The 16,516-nt window shown below is 39.3% G+C and overlaps 1 protein-coding gene across 1 annotated transcript in view; it reads left to right on the top strand.

The window, feature by feature from the left end:
* Window positions 1-1,755: 1,755 nt before the first annotated feature.
* CDH18 (cadherin 18) overlaps window positions 1,756-16,516 on the top strand; it is a 947,353-nt gene continuing 932,592 nt past the window's right edge. The window contains exon 1 of the mRNA XM_041746928.1: window positions 1,756-1,960. The gene's annotated coding sequence lies outside the window, so the exon portion shown is untranslated. The remainder of the gene's footprint in view (window positions 1,961-16,516) is intronic.

Here is a 16,516-nt window from a genome sequence, read left to right as displayed (position 1 = left end):
CCCCTAATTAGAAATCAAGAGAGACTGCATTTCTAGGATTTGGAGGAGGTCACCTCTCAGATATGACCGCAGGCTAACCCACAAGCTGGACCCCAGCAACCAGAAGCTCCTCAGCATCTCCCTCCCTAAAACACAAGTGCTGCCCACGGGTGATTCCCTCCCCCGGGGGGCATTGATTGAGGGGTGCAGCCTTGAGACAGCAAGGTGTTGAGAGCCTCTGGATGACATGCATAAGGGAACTAGGTCCAAGCCTCATGTAAACTTTTAAGATCCCAGCAGGTGCATTTGGAGGACCAATTGCCTTGTGTGGCTGAAGGCAAGCCTCCTCTATAAGTTCCCTTGCTTAGATTTTTTAGGTTTTATTTATTTATTTATTTATTTATTTATTTATTTATTTATTTATTTATTTAAGAGAGAGAGCACAAGAACCCAAGCAGGGGGAGCGGCAGAGGGAGAAGCAGGCTCCCCAAGGAGCAGGGAGCCTGACGTGAGCCTCAATCCCAGGACCCTGGGATCATGCCCTGAGCTGAAGGCAGACACTAACCCCCCTGAGCCAGCCAGGTGCCCCAGTTCCCTTGCTTATTACACCTGCCAGCTGCCAACCTGGAGCAGGTGGTTGGGTCTTTCGTGGCCCTCTGTGTGCAGGGGCCAGTGTGCAAGCCCACACTAACTTGACCCCAAATGCGCCCCTCCAGCCCCCACCATCTACCCCCCCTCCCCGCCCCAGGAAGCATGTGGGGAATGAAAAACCCATCTGCTCATCACTGGTTTGTTGGCTCTTTATTATGGTCAGTTCCAGCCGCTGAGCAGGGAACCTGTCACTTTAAGGAGAAAATCCCCTTAACCTTGAAGGGAGGAATCAGGTGTGAAAAGCTCTGTTTGATGCATTCAGAGGGATCCTTTGGTAGGTTTATGCTTTCAAATTGAAGACACATGCACAAGTCTGACTCAGGCTCAAGTTCAAAAATATCTACAAACACCACCCCTCTGATGAGAAACAAACATACAGATCACTTTTATTTCCCCCTAAAATAAAATGAATACTTTTTTCACATCCATCAACGTAATGGGGTTTTCTTTAAGGATCCCCTCCATACAGGCTGATGAAGGCAGAGTTTCTGGCCAGAAAACAAAATAAAACAAAATTGTCAGTATATTGCAATTTTTTCCCCCTCTGGGATTTTTTTTTTTTTTTTTTTTACTTATGTATCGAACTTGGAAAGATTTTACCAGAGTGCATCTCTGTGGTAATTTGTAAATGAGGGGGACTAGCAGGTGTGTGGTCATGAGTTGCCGCAGGCAGGATGAGAAGGGGTGCCTGTTAAAGATGCCACAATCTGCGATCACGCTAAACTTGCTGTGAGCCTGTGCCCTCCGAAAGCCTACCCCTAAGGGAGAGGGAATAATGCAAAATACTTCCATAAGCTGCTGGCAAAACTCTTACTGTTTGGAGCACTCTTGGAGAGGCTCCTGGGACGAGCAGCGGCATCCTTGCTATCGATTGGCTGGTTAAATAGAGGACTATTAGCTCCAGACAGGCTGGATTGATTACACAGCAGCAGCAGCAGCAGCAGCAGCAGCAGCAGCAGCAGCAGCAAGAGCAGGAGCTTAGAGAGAGAGAGAGAGAGGAGGGAGGGAGAAAGGGAGGGAGGGAGGGACGCAAGGTGGGGAGGAGGCAGTGCACGTTTCAGAGCATCACGATGTGACTGCTGCTGCCCTGAGCTCGCTGCCTCCTTCCTCAGTCAACAACTTACTGAGATGCCTTTTCTTTTACAAGAGGCTGTCAGCTTCCAGCAAGAGAGAAAAGACTTCACCTTGGAATAATAGTTCATCTCACTCCTGCATCCTTAAAGAGGATTTTGAAAAGAAAAGAAAAAGAAAACAACAACAAAAAAAGCAGGTCCCCTCTCCAGCCCCACTTTGTTCCAGAAACGAACAGAAAACAGTTCACATGCTCCAGGTAAGGAAATTATTTATTATTATTATTATTATTATTATTATTAATTATTTTAAATCTCTGATTGCTTTTTAGTCATTCCCAGTAACATATATCGTAGCTTTGCATGCTTTAAAAACTGAGTTTTCGGGGTTGTCTTAGAGTCGATGCCAGGCACAGGCATGTGGATTGAGGAATGTGTTCAGACATGTTTCTATGAATGTATTTGTGATTTTATCTCTGGGTCCAGATAAGTTTTATTTCTAAGATCACTAGATGGTAAGTTTATATAGCAGGTACTCTGTTTGGAAAAAACAAAAAAAAAGAAGACAGAAGCAAAGTACACATGAAAAGGAGCATTTTGGGGGGACAGCCTTAAGATATGTTCACTTAAATTGTTCTTAGCTGTTCAACAACTTTAGGGAGAAAATAGCAGATCACCGAAGACGGTGACCGTGTTAACTGTACTATCCCATTTCATGCGGACGTAGGAGCTACAGTGCTTCCAGTGACTGCCAGTTTTTTTTTTTTTCCTGTAACTGTCCTTTGCAATTTTAACTCTTGAACATAAGCATGATGTGTATTAAATGATGTGACCTTAGGCTGCCACCTTATTATAGCTGAGTTACCGATGGCCAGCATTGGGTCTTAAAGTACTGGGCTAAGGCTAAGAAATGTGCCTCTGGAGACGTGCAGCTCTTCTAGAGCCGATCGCTAGAGCTGCAGTCAGCTCCATCAATATTTTAAGTGTCAGTGATGGTGTATGCTGGACCAGTGTCTGTGAATATAAAGAAACTTTGCACATATTAAAGCCTCTGCTGGGAACGGGATTTTTTTTTTTTTTTTCTCTTTCAAGGGAAGGAAGCGATTGGATGGCACAGACACAGCAGGCTGGGGCAATGCAGTACTGATGTCGCTGCTTGACCTTAGGTTTACAGGTCGGCTGCTAAATGGGCAGCACGGTCATATCAGACACTAATGATGGACTCCATCCCTCCTGGAACGAACATGGTCTATGGCATTTTTGATGTCCACTTATTAGCTTTTGGGTCAATACGGAGAGATATTTTATCCTGAGCTGCTTGGATTGTGGTTTTGAGTGAAGTTCCCTGAGTCACTAATCAAAGATCAAACTGCCAGCTGCGATAGGTCGGCAAAACTTTTTAATATGTTGCTCAGCGTTTCAAATAATAGCAAGATCGCCTGTACCCTGGGGAGCCGGCCTAGCCCAAGTTAGGAATATTACACACCCTGAATGCCTGCATCTGCATCTGTGTTTAACCCTTGCTTGTCTGTTGCATAGAACTACATATGTGAAGAACACGATTTTTCATGACCTCTATTTTGTCTTTTCAGGGTGGGATGAGGTTTGGATGCCTCATAATAGTATAGATATTATAGCTACCCAGATATTCACATTGACACCACCAGATCGGAAGGGGACAATTGTCATAAAATTTTGTAAAGGGCAGTTTGTATGAAAGCATAGAAATATGTATTAGAGGATATTTCATATTTTTTAATCAAATCATTTTGACAAAACAATTATATGCCTCTCTTTTGAGTATTATGTTCGAAAAATTAAAACCAAACTATTGACAGAGGAAGGTGACAAGTGCTGTAGACCAAATATATAGACATATATTCATAGGTAAGGAGAGAGAGAGTTTATAAAGAAAGAGTTTATATATATTGCATATATGTGCAAATATTACATCAAATCCCCACGTAGCCTTTGTCATAAGCCTATCATAATGTGGCTTAACTATTGATTTGCACAACAAGAATTATGTTACCTTTTTACCCAATGTATCCAAAATTGTGCTCTTAATCCTTCCATTTTATTGTTTCTACAAACAGTCTGATATATCTCCTCAAAGGAAGGATATAATTAAGATTTACCTAACTCCTCTACTCGTGTTTAAATTTAATGCACAGTTATTTAAAATTCCATAGTCTTTGTTGCAGTAATCTTAGGTGTCTAACCTAGTTATACAGTCCAGTTACCTTATAGCACTTACCGGTGGGTTATATTGAGGTTTTCACCAAGCAGAAAACTAATTCTTAGTTGCATTGTGTGTTGTTTATGAGACCATTAATATTTTAGCATAGGTGGATGTAAGGATCCATACTTATTTTTTTTCTATGAACGGGCATGTTTTTCCTTTAGAAAGAGTTTTAAAGTCTTTTCTGAACTGTGTGCCTCTTGCACTTATGCATTCCTCTCAGCTTATCCTAAATGTTACTTTCTCTCTCTCTTCTATCTCTCTCTTTTTTTGTTTTATCTTAAAAATTCTGTAATTACTCCTGTGAGAGATTTAGTTCCCCAATCTTCTTAATAGGATGTTGTGCCATGATCGGAAACAAAATAAATTCATTTTAAAATCACATCTTAGACTTGCAGGCACGTAATGAACATGTCTCCTGCACCCAGCAAGCAGGATCAAGGCTCACGAGTGCTCTAGCGTCATAGAGGCATCACGTATAGCAGCTTCCTTAATCAATCAATTTTCGGTTTTTACTTTTCTTTGCATTTTGGGGAAGGCTCCACTTGACCCTTTATCCTACCTTCCATTTACTCCCATAGTATCAGGTATGGTTGTTGATGACTCACTTGAGCCGTAGTGAACCAAAAAGAATCAAGAGAGTATCTTCTGTTTTTATAGGTATCTGAACCATTAGGGGGCTCTTTCTTCCTATGTTATACTCAGCAAACCACCGAGAGAGATTACACGGCTTTCTTGAAGCATTTTCCCTGTGTTTTGAATATAAGTGCTGCTAGAAGTAGCTTACTTCTCCTTTCCACAGGCAAGCATTTCAGATTCATCAGAATTTCCTGCTTTCATGGGAAAGCGAATTTATCCTATGCCGTCTCAATTTATCCTCTTTAGAATTACCTTGTATAATAAAATGCTCTATCTTTGGAAATAACAAAGGTTCACAATAGCGAAGTGACCAGCGTTAGACCCGTTCAGAGATGATGTGTTATGCAGCAAGTATCATGAGAGATGTTAAAGTATGGGAAAGCTGCAGGGAAGAAAGTTCCTTCGCAATCATCTGCAAATATCTGAGAGAGCATGAGTGACTCTGGGCTCACCTGCAATTTGCTTTCAGCAGAAGAGAACAGCAGGCAGCCAAAAGAATATGACTTGTTTTCTGCAAAAATAGACATGGACGAATTGGAAATAATAGGATGCTTTCATGAGCCATATGCATGCAGGGCACGTATTTTTAAATTCTGATTTTTTTTTTCCTTTATCACAGTAAATGAAGTTTTCATGAATATACACAGAGGGTGATGCAGGCAGCCGAGTCGGGTGGGGGGAGAGTGTTTTCCTGCGTCACTTTGAAAGCCAGACTTTCTCACTGAATGGAATCACATCCCTCCCACAGCCACAGCAGCCACAGATGCCCCCTGACGGCATAACTTGTTTGGGGATCAGTCAACACTTAATGTCTCTGTGCAGCAGCACTCTAGTTAGTGGGCCGAGGACTTTTATCAAAGGATGCCATCCCCTTGGAAAGACTGAGAGCTGGCATGGGCTTGTGAGAGACCTTTCTTTTGGGAAGTGAAAGAGGGGGACGTGTTTGGAGCAGTCAATCGTGGAATTCCAATCCTGCATTGATCAGCTCCCTGATGTATCAGCGTAAAGAATCGTTGCGTAAATAAGATGAGGAGCTGGACGGGGCACAGGTATTTCCTTTACTGGTATTTTGGACGTAAGCATGCAAGCATTTTATTCTTTGGAAACCTACGTACCTTGAAGAGGGTAAATTTTCAATACAACTAGTTGTGTGGGGATCATTCCAAGTCCTTCTGGAACAGGCTGGTATACACCCGAATGCAGTTCTTTCTCACAAAGTTAGCTCTCAGTAATGTGAATGACCTGGTAATAAGACCTGAATGGGGATCCTCAGGCTACCAGTTTTAGGTAACAAGTATGAAAAATATTTTAAGGGCTTGGTTTCTTCTAATAAGAGGTCATCTTTCTTTTCTCTTAAAGTTAGAATAGCGTTGACAATGGAGAAAAGGGCCAACATTGAAAATAGATAAGTAAATGGGAATGCCTTGTACATGATTTACGTTGCCAGATTTTACCCAAGAGATAAATATAACGATGCAAGTTAAATATTCATGTTTTCCGTTTAATGGTAAAGGAGTGGAAATCATGCCCCTGAAGTGTAGCAGTTCCCTATGTCACATGGTATGAGAGAAATGTGAAAAGTAGGCAAATGAGTAATAGGTAACGACGGATGTAATGGCCTAACATCAAGTTTCCAAAGGAAGCGAGATGGCTCTTTCCTGTTGAGTTTGACCTAATGGGCCAAGATGGATGATGTTAATAATTAGAAAGCATAGGTTTGTTTATATTTATCATTGTTGCACTTACCAATGAACTGAGTTACACTCTCCAAAAGCCCTCCTAGGACTGTTCATCTTTCTGAAACTATATGTGTGCACGGTTGGGTAGAGTTGTCTGTGTGCATAGGGATGTCATTGTTTTTGTAGCAGTTGAATTATACGAAAATATAGTCCGTTCTACTGTGTGGCATGTGTTCTGTATGTGACATTCCTACCTTACTATATTATCCTCACTGTTCATCCCCCCCCACCATACATTCACACACATATCCAGACCATTTGATTATCTCTAGATATTTTATATTAGAATTTGCTTAGCTTTGGCCTTAGGTGGATCCATATTATGCCTTTTCTAATGGCCGGTGTATTCTGTCCATTAGACCGTGTCTTGAGTCATGTGTCTGAATTCTTAAACTTTGCTGTTTACTGGCTTCCAGTCGCTCTAAATAGTAAATGAGAGGATTTGGGTGCAGAATCACTGACACTAGTGGAAAATAATGTACTATTAGGCCAATACGTATATTTTATTAATTATAGAGTAGATCATATATAGGTAGAAATAAGGGCGTTACCTCTTGTCTTGAAGATCTACAAATGCTGCTCATCCCGTTATCTACTCACACCCGTGCTTGGCAGAAATCAAGAAAATCATAGACAATCCGAGAGTAAACCATAGTGTATGATGACTGGCATTTTAGGGCAGGCGTGGCAAATGGGTTTCCAACATCTATGCCACATACATTTTTTTTAAATGAATAGACGTGAATTTTTAGATCAGTATTAGGTTTACCGACAAATGAGAAGCAAGAACATAGAGTTCCCATATACGCCCTCACCTCCATCTCCCCTACCCTGCTAGCTTCCCCTTTTGTGATGATCTTGCCTTCCTGTGGGACATTTATTACAATGGAGGAACCATTACTCACAAATCACATTAGCTGAAGTCCATAGTTGACCTTAGGGTTCACTCTTATTATTGTGTATTCCTTGGGTTTTGACAAATGGATAACGACATGTACCCACCATTATAGTTACGTGTAGAGCACTTTCACTGCTCTAAATCCCCCTGTACTCCAACTCTATAGGTTTTTCTCTTTCCCTTCCTCCTATCTTCCCTCCCCTAGAACCTCTGATCTTCCAACTGTCTCCATAGTTTTGCCTTTACAAGGATGCCATGTTGTTGGAGTCGTACAGCAGGTGGTCTTTTCCAAAGGTTGGCTTCTTTCACTTCCAAGATGCCTTTTCCTGTGGTTTCTCCATGTCTTTTGGGAGCTTAGTAGCTCACTTCCTTATATTGCTGAAAAACATCCCATTGTACTTATTCACCAATTTATTTATTCATTCACCTCCTGAAGATCATTTGAATTGCTTCCAAGTTTTGACAGTTATGAATACAGCCACTACACATATTTATGTGCAGGTTTTTGTGTGGACATAAGTTTTTAGTTCGTTTGGGTAAATATCCATAAGCATGATTGTTTGTTCATATGGTAAGACTGTATTTAGTTTGCCCAACTCTCCTTGGAAATGGCAATACCATTTCACATTCCCATGAGCAATGAATAAGGATTCCCATTGCTCCACATCCCTGCTCCACATCCCAATTTGGTGTTGTCAGTGTTATAGATTTTAGTCATTCTAATAAGTATGTAGTTTATCTTGCTGTTTTATTTTTTTAAGAATTTATTTATTTATTCATGAAAGAGGCAGGGGGGCAGAGGAGAAGCAGGCTCCCTGCATAGAGCCTGATGTGGGACTCGATCCTGGGATTCCAGGATCATGCCCTGAGACAAAGGCAGACACTCAACCACTGGGCCACCCAGGCATCCCAATCTTGCTGTTTTCAGCAGTGCTTTTTATTTGTAATAACTGCTTCTGCTGTGTGGAGAATAATTCTAAGGTACATCATGGGTCTTCAGGAGACATGTCCGTAACTAACTGGTAATGATTCCTTGTCAATTCTTTTCTTTCTTTTTTTTTTTTTTTCTTTTGCAGAACAGGATGTGTGTGCATTTGGGGGGAAGGCAAGGGAGTCCATATTTGTAACATATTTGCCATTCATCATTTAGGACTCTGGTGGAGTGAATGAGTAAATTAGAGCAATCAAATAATTCAATCCCACATTTGTCAATTATCAAGATAGCAACAATCACTGTCTATTTTTTTTAAGATTTATTTATTTATTTATTTATTTATTTATTTATTTATTTATTCATGAGAGACAAACAGAGAGGGAAGCAGAGACACAGGCAGAGGGAAAAGCAGGCTTCCTGCAGGGAGCCTGACATGGGACTCGATCCCGGGTCTCCAGGATCACACCCTGGGCCGAGGACAGCGCTAAACCACTGAGCCACCCGGGCACCCCTCACTGTCTATTTTTAAAGCACTGTGATTGAACTAAGGAGCAGAATTCAGCATTTTATATTCCATAATATACTTCCTAACCATATTTCTCTGGTGGCTAGAAAAGGCTGGCTTCATATCACTTGGAAGAATCCAAAAATCTTAAGGGATGCCTGGGTGGCTCATTAGGCTAAGGATTGGCCTTCAGTTAAGGTCATGATCTTGGAGTCCTTGGATTGTGTCCCTACTGTTGGGCTCCCTCTTCAGGAAGGAACCTGTTTCCCCCTTTGCCTGTAGCTCCGCCTGCTTGTGCATATGCATTCTCTCTCTGACAAATAAATAAATAAATAAAATCTTAAAAAAAAAAAATCCAGAATCCTTGGGCAGATTGATATGCTTCATAATCTGGCCTCGACCAAAATTTCTGACATTATTGCTGATTACTCTGAGCTCAAGCTAAACTTTATTTTCCTTCTCCCCCAAAGTATCCTCATTGTTTGCCTCTGATGATCCTGATTTAATTTAACTTTATTGCCTTCTCCAGAGATTCGAACCTTACCCATCTTTCTACAAATCCTTGAGAATTCCTCTAACTTTAATCACATGAGATCTTGCATTATTAACTAAACACTTATTGGGTCTGTACCATATCCTTCTATTCAAACTGTATGATTCAGAAATAGAAAGAAAATCCTTTACTTTTTTCCAGTCCTCAACATGCATTGTCCATGCTACCTATTAATGTCTATGAGTTGTAGGAATAAATTTTTTAAATGTTTTTATTAGCACAAAATACGTAAATGATTTTTGAGAATATTTCTATGTCTCCAATTTCCTTTTCGTCTTCTGTCCTTTTATTATATATTTTTTTAAAGGAGGGCAATGCAGTGGGCTTAAAGGCAAGATGGATGGGTTGATCTTATAAAACTTATATCCATGCCCCTGACCTGCTCTGCACCTACTCTCCTGAAGACTCATTGAAACAACATCCACTTGTATTATGGTAAACTACTATGCATACAACCCTTACAGATAGAAAGCACCTTGGATGGATATGGGGTCATTATGCAATGTATATCATCAGAGATGTCTCAGAAAATAAAACTTAAAGTATTCGGTAAAAGAGAGCACTTTAAGGCAGAGAGTACAAGGTGGAGATGTGTATATGCTCCCTTTTGGGGCATGGATTTGAATTTATTTATTTATTTATTTATTTATTTATTTTTAATTTTTATTTTTTTTTTCATGGATTTGAATTTAAAAGATATTGAAATGAGAGCCAAAGGACTGTGCTGTTTTGCTAACATGCTAATTAAATTTTGGAAGGTTTCTTGAAACAATACAGATATAAAAGTGTATATGAGGCATAAATAAAACCACTGGTTTCTGAAGATGTTTAGGTTCCTGCAAAAGAACAGACTGGAAAAGCATTTAAGATATCATTGTCCTCTGTGCCACCGTCTCCTTTGTGAGTTACTGTGCATGTCGGCGTATTTATTCCTTATAAATTGACTTATATTCTGCAATGCCCTTTCTTGACGTTCATTTAATAATTTATTGTGCTTTTAATATTCTTTTTCATAAAGTTTAGTTGTTGGCTGATAGAGGTACCCAGAGTATCATATCTACCATCTAGTTATCGAATGCTTCTGTCATAAATCAATATAACTTTAACTTCTTGGCCGGAACTAGAGAACTTTTCAATTCGTTGCCAAGAATACTCCTTGATAAACTGTTCCTTAAATCTACTGAGGACAGAACACTGTGACCCATAGCAGCAAAATTATCAGTGAGAACACTAGGAGTTTTCCAGAATAAATTTTCTGAAGCTCGATTTTGAAATTCATTTGATAAAGGGAAAAGGGGAATGGTGAGATGAATTTCAAATCCAGGTCTTTCTGTCCCTGAAGCACATTAAAAAAAAAAAAAACAACAACAACAAAAAATCAAATGTCATGTTGTGTCACCTCTCTTACTCTAGAACCACAGAGAATCTTTTTGTTTGTTGTTAACATCTGTATGCCTGTGTTTCATCCTCTACATAATAAGAAAAATAATGATATTTATCTTCTAGGGTGATCTGAGGGCTCAATGAGATCATACAGGTAAAAAGCTTGAAAGAGTGACTGACATAATCACAGACATAAAAAGAACAGCAGGATTGCTATTTATATTGAATGTTCCTGGATCCACAGTGCTCCCAAAACATCTAACATACCTTCTTACTCTTGTTCATTCAGGCAGTCAAAACACCTCGCTGGGCAGCTAATAGGTGTGACATTTTATTCTTAACTGTCTGAGGGGCTACAAAGACCTATCAAGACTAGATTAGGGGTTTCCCATCTAGGAGACAAGAAATAAAACCATGGCAGCAATTAAACACTTGAAGGTTTTGTTTTGACTCCCCAGATCGGCCCTCCATTCTCTACTGTGGGGACAGAGCCCCTCGAGACAGCATTTCTTCTCTCCCAGCTGGTTTCCTATTTGATTCTGGCCAAGAATGTGCTAGAAGGAGGTGGAAGGCAGGAGGATGGCAAAGACCCTTCTCCTTCCTCTGCTTGCTGCTGTTGTCAGCGTGATCTCACAGGGTTCTTCACCTCACCAGCAACAGCTGATTTAGCCAACATTTGCTCGCTATTTCCAGGGGCTTCTGATCCTCACAGGACCAGCCTCTCCTGCACCCTCGGATGGTCGCACCTGGCAGGCAGTGCCCTCTCTCGGCCACCAAGAGGCATCTTCTCCATTTTTAAGGCTCTTGCAACATTAATAAGAAGTAGCTGTCCTTGAGAAAAGAGAGCATCTCAAAGATCTTTGTTTTATTTTTATTATTTATTTATTTACTTATTAGATCTTTTTTTTTTAAAGAGGGAGGGGGAAAACTTCAAGACAAAGAGTATAAATTAGAGGTTTGTCCATGTCACTTTTTATAAAACCTTTATTTAAATCTGAAAGAAACCCAAGAATTCTGTTCCCTCAGCCCTAAGGTTGGCGACTGCTCCCATCATTGACTAACTTGTTTTTACTTTACTGCTTACAACTTGCATTTTTCCCTTCTCCAAGATGCATATTCAACTTTCTGTTAAAATAAGTGTTGTGATTTCAGTTCTCCTGATCCAATAAGGACTGAATAAACAGTTGATGCTTGAGGTTGATGCAAGAAGAGTTGAGACCAACAATGGAGTGGGATACCGACGTTGGGTCTGGGGAATAGGTTTGATCATGTCCCTGAGTTTGAGCACAATATGAAACTCAGCTACTGGTCAATAGGACACCGGTAATCTATACAATGTGTGGCGGCTTCCAGATTAGCCAAATAACCAATCATGTTTCCCTGTGACAAAGGATCTTCTAAAATAAAACTCCAGAATTTCTGTCCTTCATGATTTGTTCGTAATGGTGATTACAAGGCTATAAGATGGAATAATTGTTTTAACCACTCTTGAGAACTTACAGATGAACAAAGGAACAAAACACCTACAGAAACCCATGACTTTAAATTGTTAGATCGAATTATTGCAAGAAAATTAGAAAGCTTTGAAGTCGATCTGAGTGGGTTTGGATTAAGCTGGGAAACTTGAAATCCTTTCTCATTAGCTGAAGAAGCCTTACTTCTTTGGAGAAGATTAGCCTTCCCTTGCTTGATGATCCCCTAATAATTCACTGGAGGGATTTGCTCTGCAAAGGTTGCCAGTTTCCTCAAGACTCACTGTCCTCCTTTATTATCTCCTGACCCATAATAAGAGTCAGAGCTCTTCTAGAGCTCAGTGTACTTGAGAAGAACACATGCAAAATCTGACCTAAGAGGAGAGGAGGTAACACATCCTTCAAAATAATTGCAAGATTTTGCTAAATGATACCAGCAAAAAAACAGGGGGTATGTGGAGTAATGTATTCTAAGAGAATTAGACAAAGGATGCCACAATATATTAATGGGTTGGGCTGAGTTTATTATTATGGGTGCACCTAACAGAGTGCCAAGAATACTCCTTGGCAGGAGTATTTTCTTTCTTTTCAGAAAAAGAAAGTTGCACTAGCAGTTTCATTGGTAGGTTGACTAAAATATATACTCAACTGTCACCTTCATCCAAGGAGGTTGGAATGCTGTAACTTATTTATCATAACATAGAAGAAAGAATGCAAAGACTTGGAGAGATAGGAGTGTTGGAGCAGGCTTATTATGTGCTGCCCCTACTGTCTTCTGACTCCCTCCCCCCTAGAGGACTCAAAGGACACTGTCTTCAGAAGACATTGGAAGATCAATAAGAGGCCAGGATATGAGGCATTTCAAGAACTACCTCAAACATCAGGGTGGGAGGTGTCACCAGTGAGTCTTCATTTGTCACCGTTGAGATACAGCAGTATATCAGATAGAGGGATTTAAGAGTAATAGAAGCCAAGTAGATAAACACCAAGGCTAAGATGATAAAGTTATAATTAAACAATAGGAATAAATTACCAATCAGTATGTTTTGACTTGTAGGAATTCTTGCTATTAGCCAATTGATCATGCTGTTACTATTAGAATTTTACTTAATATATACAACGGCACATGTTTTAATGGTCATGATCTCAGGGTCCTGAGATTGAGCCCTGTGTTCTCTCCCTCTGCCCCTACTCCCCCCACCCCCATGCTTGTGCTCCCCATCTCTCTTAAAAAAAAAGAGAGAGAAAAGATATTACTGGGGAAAGAGTCAAGTGAAACTTTGGGAGAATTTTATGCCCTCCAAAATGACAGACATAATACAGTATGCCATAATTACAAATAAATAACTATACAAGTAAGCATAGTAAAGCAAGATGCTTTGCAAAATGCGGGAGACAATAAAGAAGAGGTCAATTATTTTTCCTTTGCTCAATCTGAAAAAGGATCTCAGAGAGCTTGATGTTTGAGTTGTCTCTAAAATGGTGAGAAGAATGAATGAAAGAATTGCGGGAAGAGGGAGGAAATTCTAAGTGGCCATGGAGGCTCAGGGGAAGTGAACGCAGCCTGGCATGGCTGGGATATGGGTTATTATGAGGAAACGAGGGCTATTGGCTCTGGAGAAATAAGCAAACAGATTACCAAAGTATAAGATGTATTATGCTCAGGAATATGGGCCTTGTGGGTAAGTCTAAGTGCTTTTAATTCATGAAGTAATATGGTCTGATTTGCCTAAAATATATAAGTAGTTCTCTTAAACATTGATAATAGAAGAATACGTGTACTCGGGGTCCTGCCTGTAACTGCACAATGTGGGGAAATATAATGGATATAAGCTTCTTTACAGGCGTTGCTCATCTTAAATTGTAGCCTGAGTCTGATGAGAGTTCCATTTTGTTTTGGCTAAAAACAGGAGTGTACGGAGCTCTGCTGGGACCACTTCTGTATTAGGTCTAATATAAATGAATGAGTTGCCTAAAGCAATCGAACTTCCTCAACATACCAGTTGGTATTTTATGCATGCTAGGCACACTCTGGATCTGTCACAACCAGCTGCTCAACTGAGCCTTGTGATTGGGTATCTGAACTTACAGCAACAGAAGGTTTTCAAATCCAATGAATGCTAATTACAAAGATATTCACTAGCATTTCAGTAGTCTACTAATTGTATTTCATTTATTTAAGAAAGTTGACCTTCTTGTCAATAATTAAATGGAGGAGTATCAAAGAGAGACTCAAGACCGGTGGATGCATGTTCAAAAAATAAAAAAAAATAACCATTCTCTCAATGATTTTAAGGGCACCTCAGAATGTTCCTCCAACAAGCAAAAAACTGTTGTTTGTCTAGAATGTTCCAACTTCGAAACTTTGGACTCTGTTTAGGCGATATCTTCATGTAAGTGCTTTCACAACCTTAACGTGAGAACACACTTTCTGTTGACACCACTCTGCCTTACCCCACACGACCCTGCCCACGCTTTGCCAGCTGTATAGTAGTAGGAAAATAAGAATATTATTTGTTGGGATGGCCAGGTGGCTCAGCAGTTGAGCATCTGCCTTTGGCCTAGGGCGTGATCCTGGGACCCTGGGATCGAGTCCCACATCGGGCTCCCTACAGGGAGCCTGCTTCTCCCTCTGCCTGTGTCTCTGCCTCTCTCTGTGTCTGTCTCGCATAAATAAATAAATAAGTAAGTAAGTAAGTAAGTAAATAAATAAATAAATAAAATATTTAAAAATATATTATTTATTGCAAAGTCATGTGCATTTTTGCTCTCCGGCTAAAGAATAACGTACTAAAAATCACCTCACCTGAAGTCAGACCTTCTGGCCACTTTGGAATTTGGTTTCCTAGGCATTGTAGAAAGATTGTTCAAGGTTAGAGTAGAACTGAGATTAATTAGGAGCTTGTTAGAAATGATAGAAGTAAACCAAAGTTAGCCAATTTAGTATCTGCATTTTTCGCAATATCCCCAAGTGATTCATAGGCACAGTAAAGATAGAGAAGTATTAAAAAAAAAAAAAGATTGAGGAGTATTAAACAAAATTAGCTAACCTATGAGGTAAACCTATTTTTTATTCTATCGAGCTCATATGTTTTTCTATTTTTACATAAGCATTCTGACTTAATTTTTGGTAATCATGCCTTTATGTTTTTCATATTATTAAAAATTAATTAATAAGCCATTTTACATTTTGCTTAACAATTGAGGTATATAAGACTGTTCTAAAGTGTTTCCTCAAATATTCTCCACTTTGATTCTGAGAAGACTCTTTAGGTATTAGTGAAAAATATCTAGTATGCCTTTGTGTATAACAATAAGCTCCTATTGTTCCTTGTCCCCAAGCAATTTTAAAACTATACTACTTTCTCTTTCTTCTTTCAAAATTTCATTACATACATTAACTATGATGAGTAAAAAATCAATTCCCACCAAATTCCTTTACCCTTTGGATTGTGAGCACTCAAAGTAGGTCACCTATTTTTTTTTCTATTACATATCTCTATTATTTATAAGACTGTGTCTTCTGCCTGTGGCTTTTATAATTAACATTTTCTCAATTTATCAGAAAATCTTTGAATATTGTTGTAAACATGGCATCAATTTGAGATTTGGTGCAGGCCTTAGCATGAGATCTTAGAATTCATATTTTCAAATAAAAATGCGGGCTGTCATTTTTGTTTTGAAGTTTTGAGTAAACGATGGACTTATTTTTGATAAGATAGAAATCAATAATGGAGATATTATAAGATAATGAATAAATGAATATATCATCATTTTACTACAATCATCTTTTACTACATACATTTTTTTTTTCTTTTTAAATCCTCTCTGTTCCACCTACTTCTTCATCCTTTCCCTCAACCTTTGGCTGCCACTCATCTTTTTGTCGTCTCCATAGTTTTGTCTTTTTAAGAAAGTTATATAGTTGGGATTATATTGTAAGTAGGCTTTTTGAATTGGCTTCTTTCACTTAGTAAGAGGCATTTAGGATTCCTTCATGTCTTTTCATGGCTTGGTAGCTTATTTCCTTTGATGTTGACTAATATTCCATTTTTTTCTGGATTTACCACAATTTACTCACTTACAAAAAGATATTCTAAGTTGTTGTGAAGTTTTGGCAATTATGAATAAAGCTTCTATACACATCCATGTGAGGTTTATATATGGATATAAGTTTTCAACTTGTTCACTGGATCATATGGCAGGAGCAGTTTAGTTTTGTAAGAGATCTACAAATAGTCTTCAAATTGGCTGTACCATTCTACATCTTACCAGTAATAAATGAGAGTTGCTTTTGCTCTGCATCCTCCCCAGCATTTGGTGTTTTCATGCTCTGCATTTTGGCCTTTCTAATCTCGTTATTTTAATTTGCACTTTTCTAATGACATATGATGTAGAGCATCTTTCATATGCTTATTTGCCATCTGTATACCTTCTTGTGTGATGTCTGC

This window comes from Vulpes lagopus, chromosome 3 (genome assembly GCF_018345385.1).
Source record: "Vulpes lagopus strain Blue_001 chromosome 3, ASM1834538v1, whole genome shotgun sequence".
In the NCBI taxonomy this organism is placed as follows: Eukaryota; Metazoa; Chordata; class Mammalia; order Carnivora; family Canidae; genus Vulpes; species Vulpes lagopus.
Note: the sequence above shows the minus strand (reverse complement) of the source record. Positions and strands in the feature narration are given on the sequence as shown.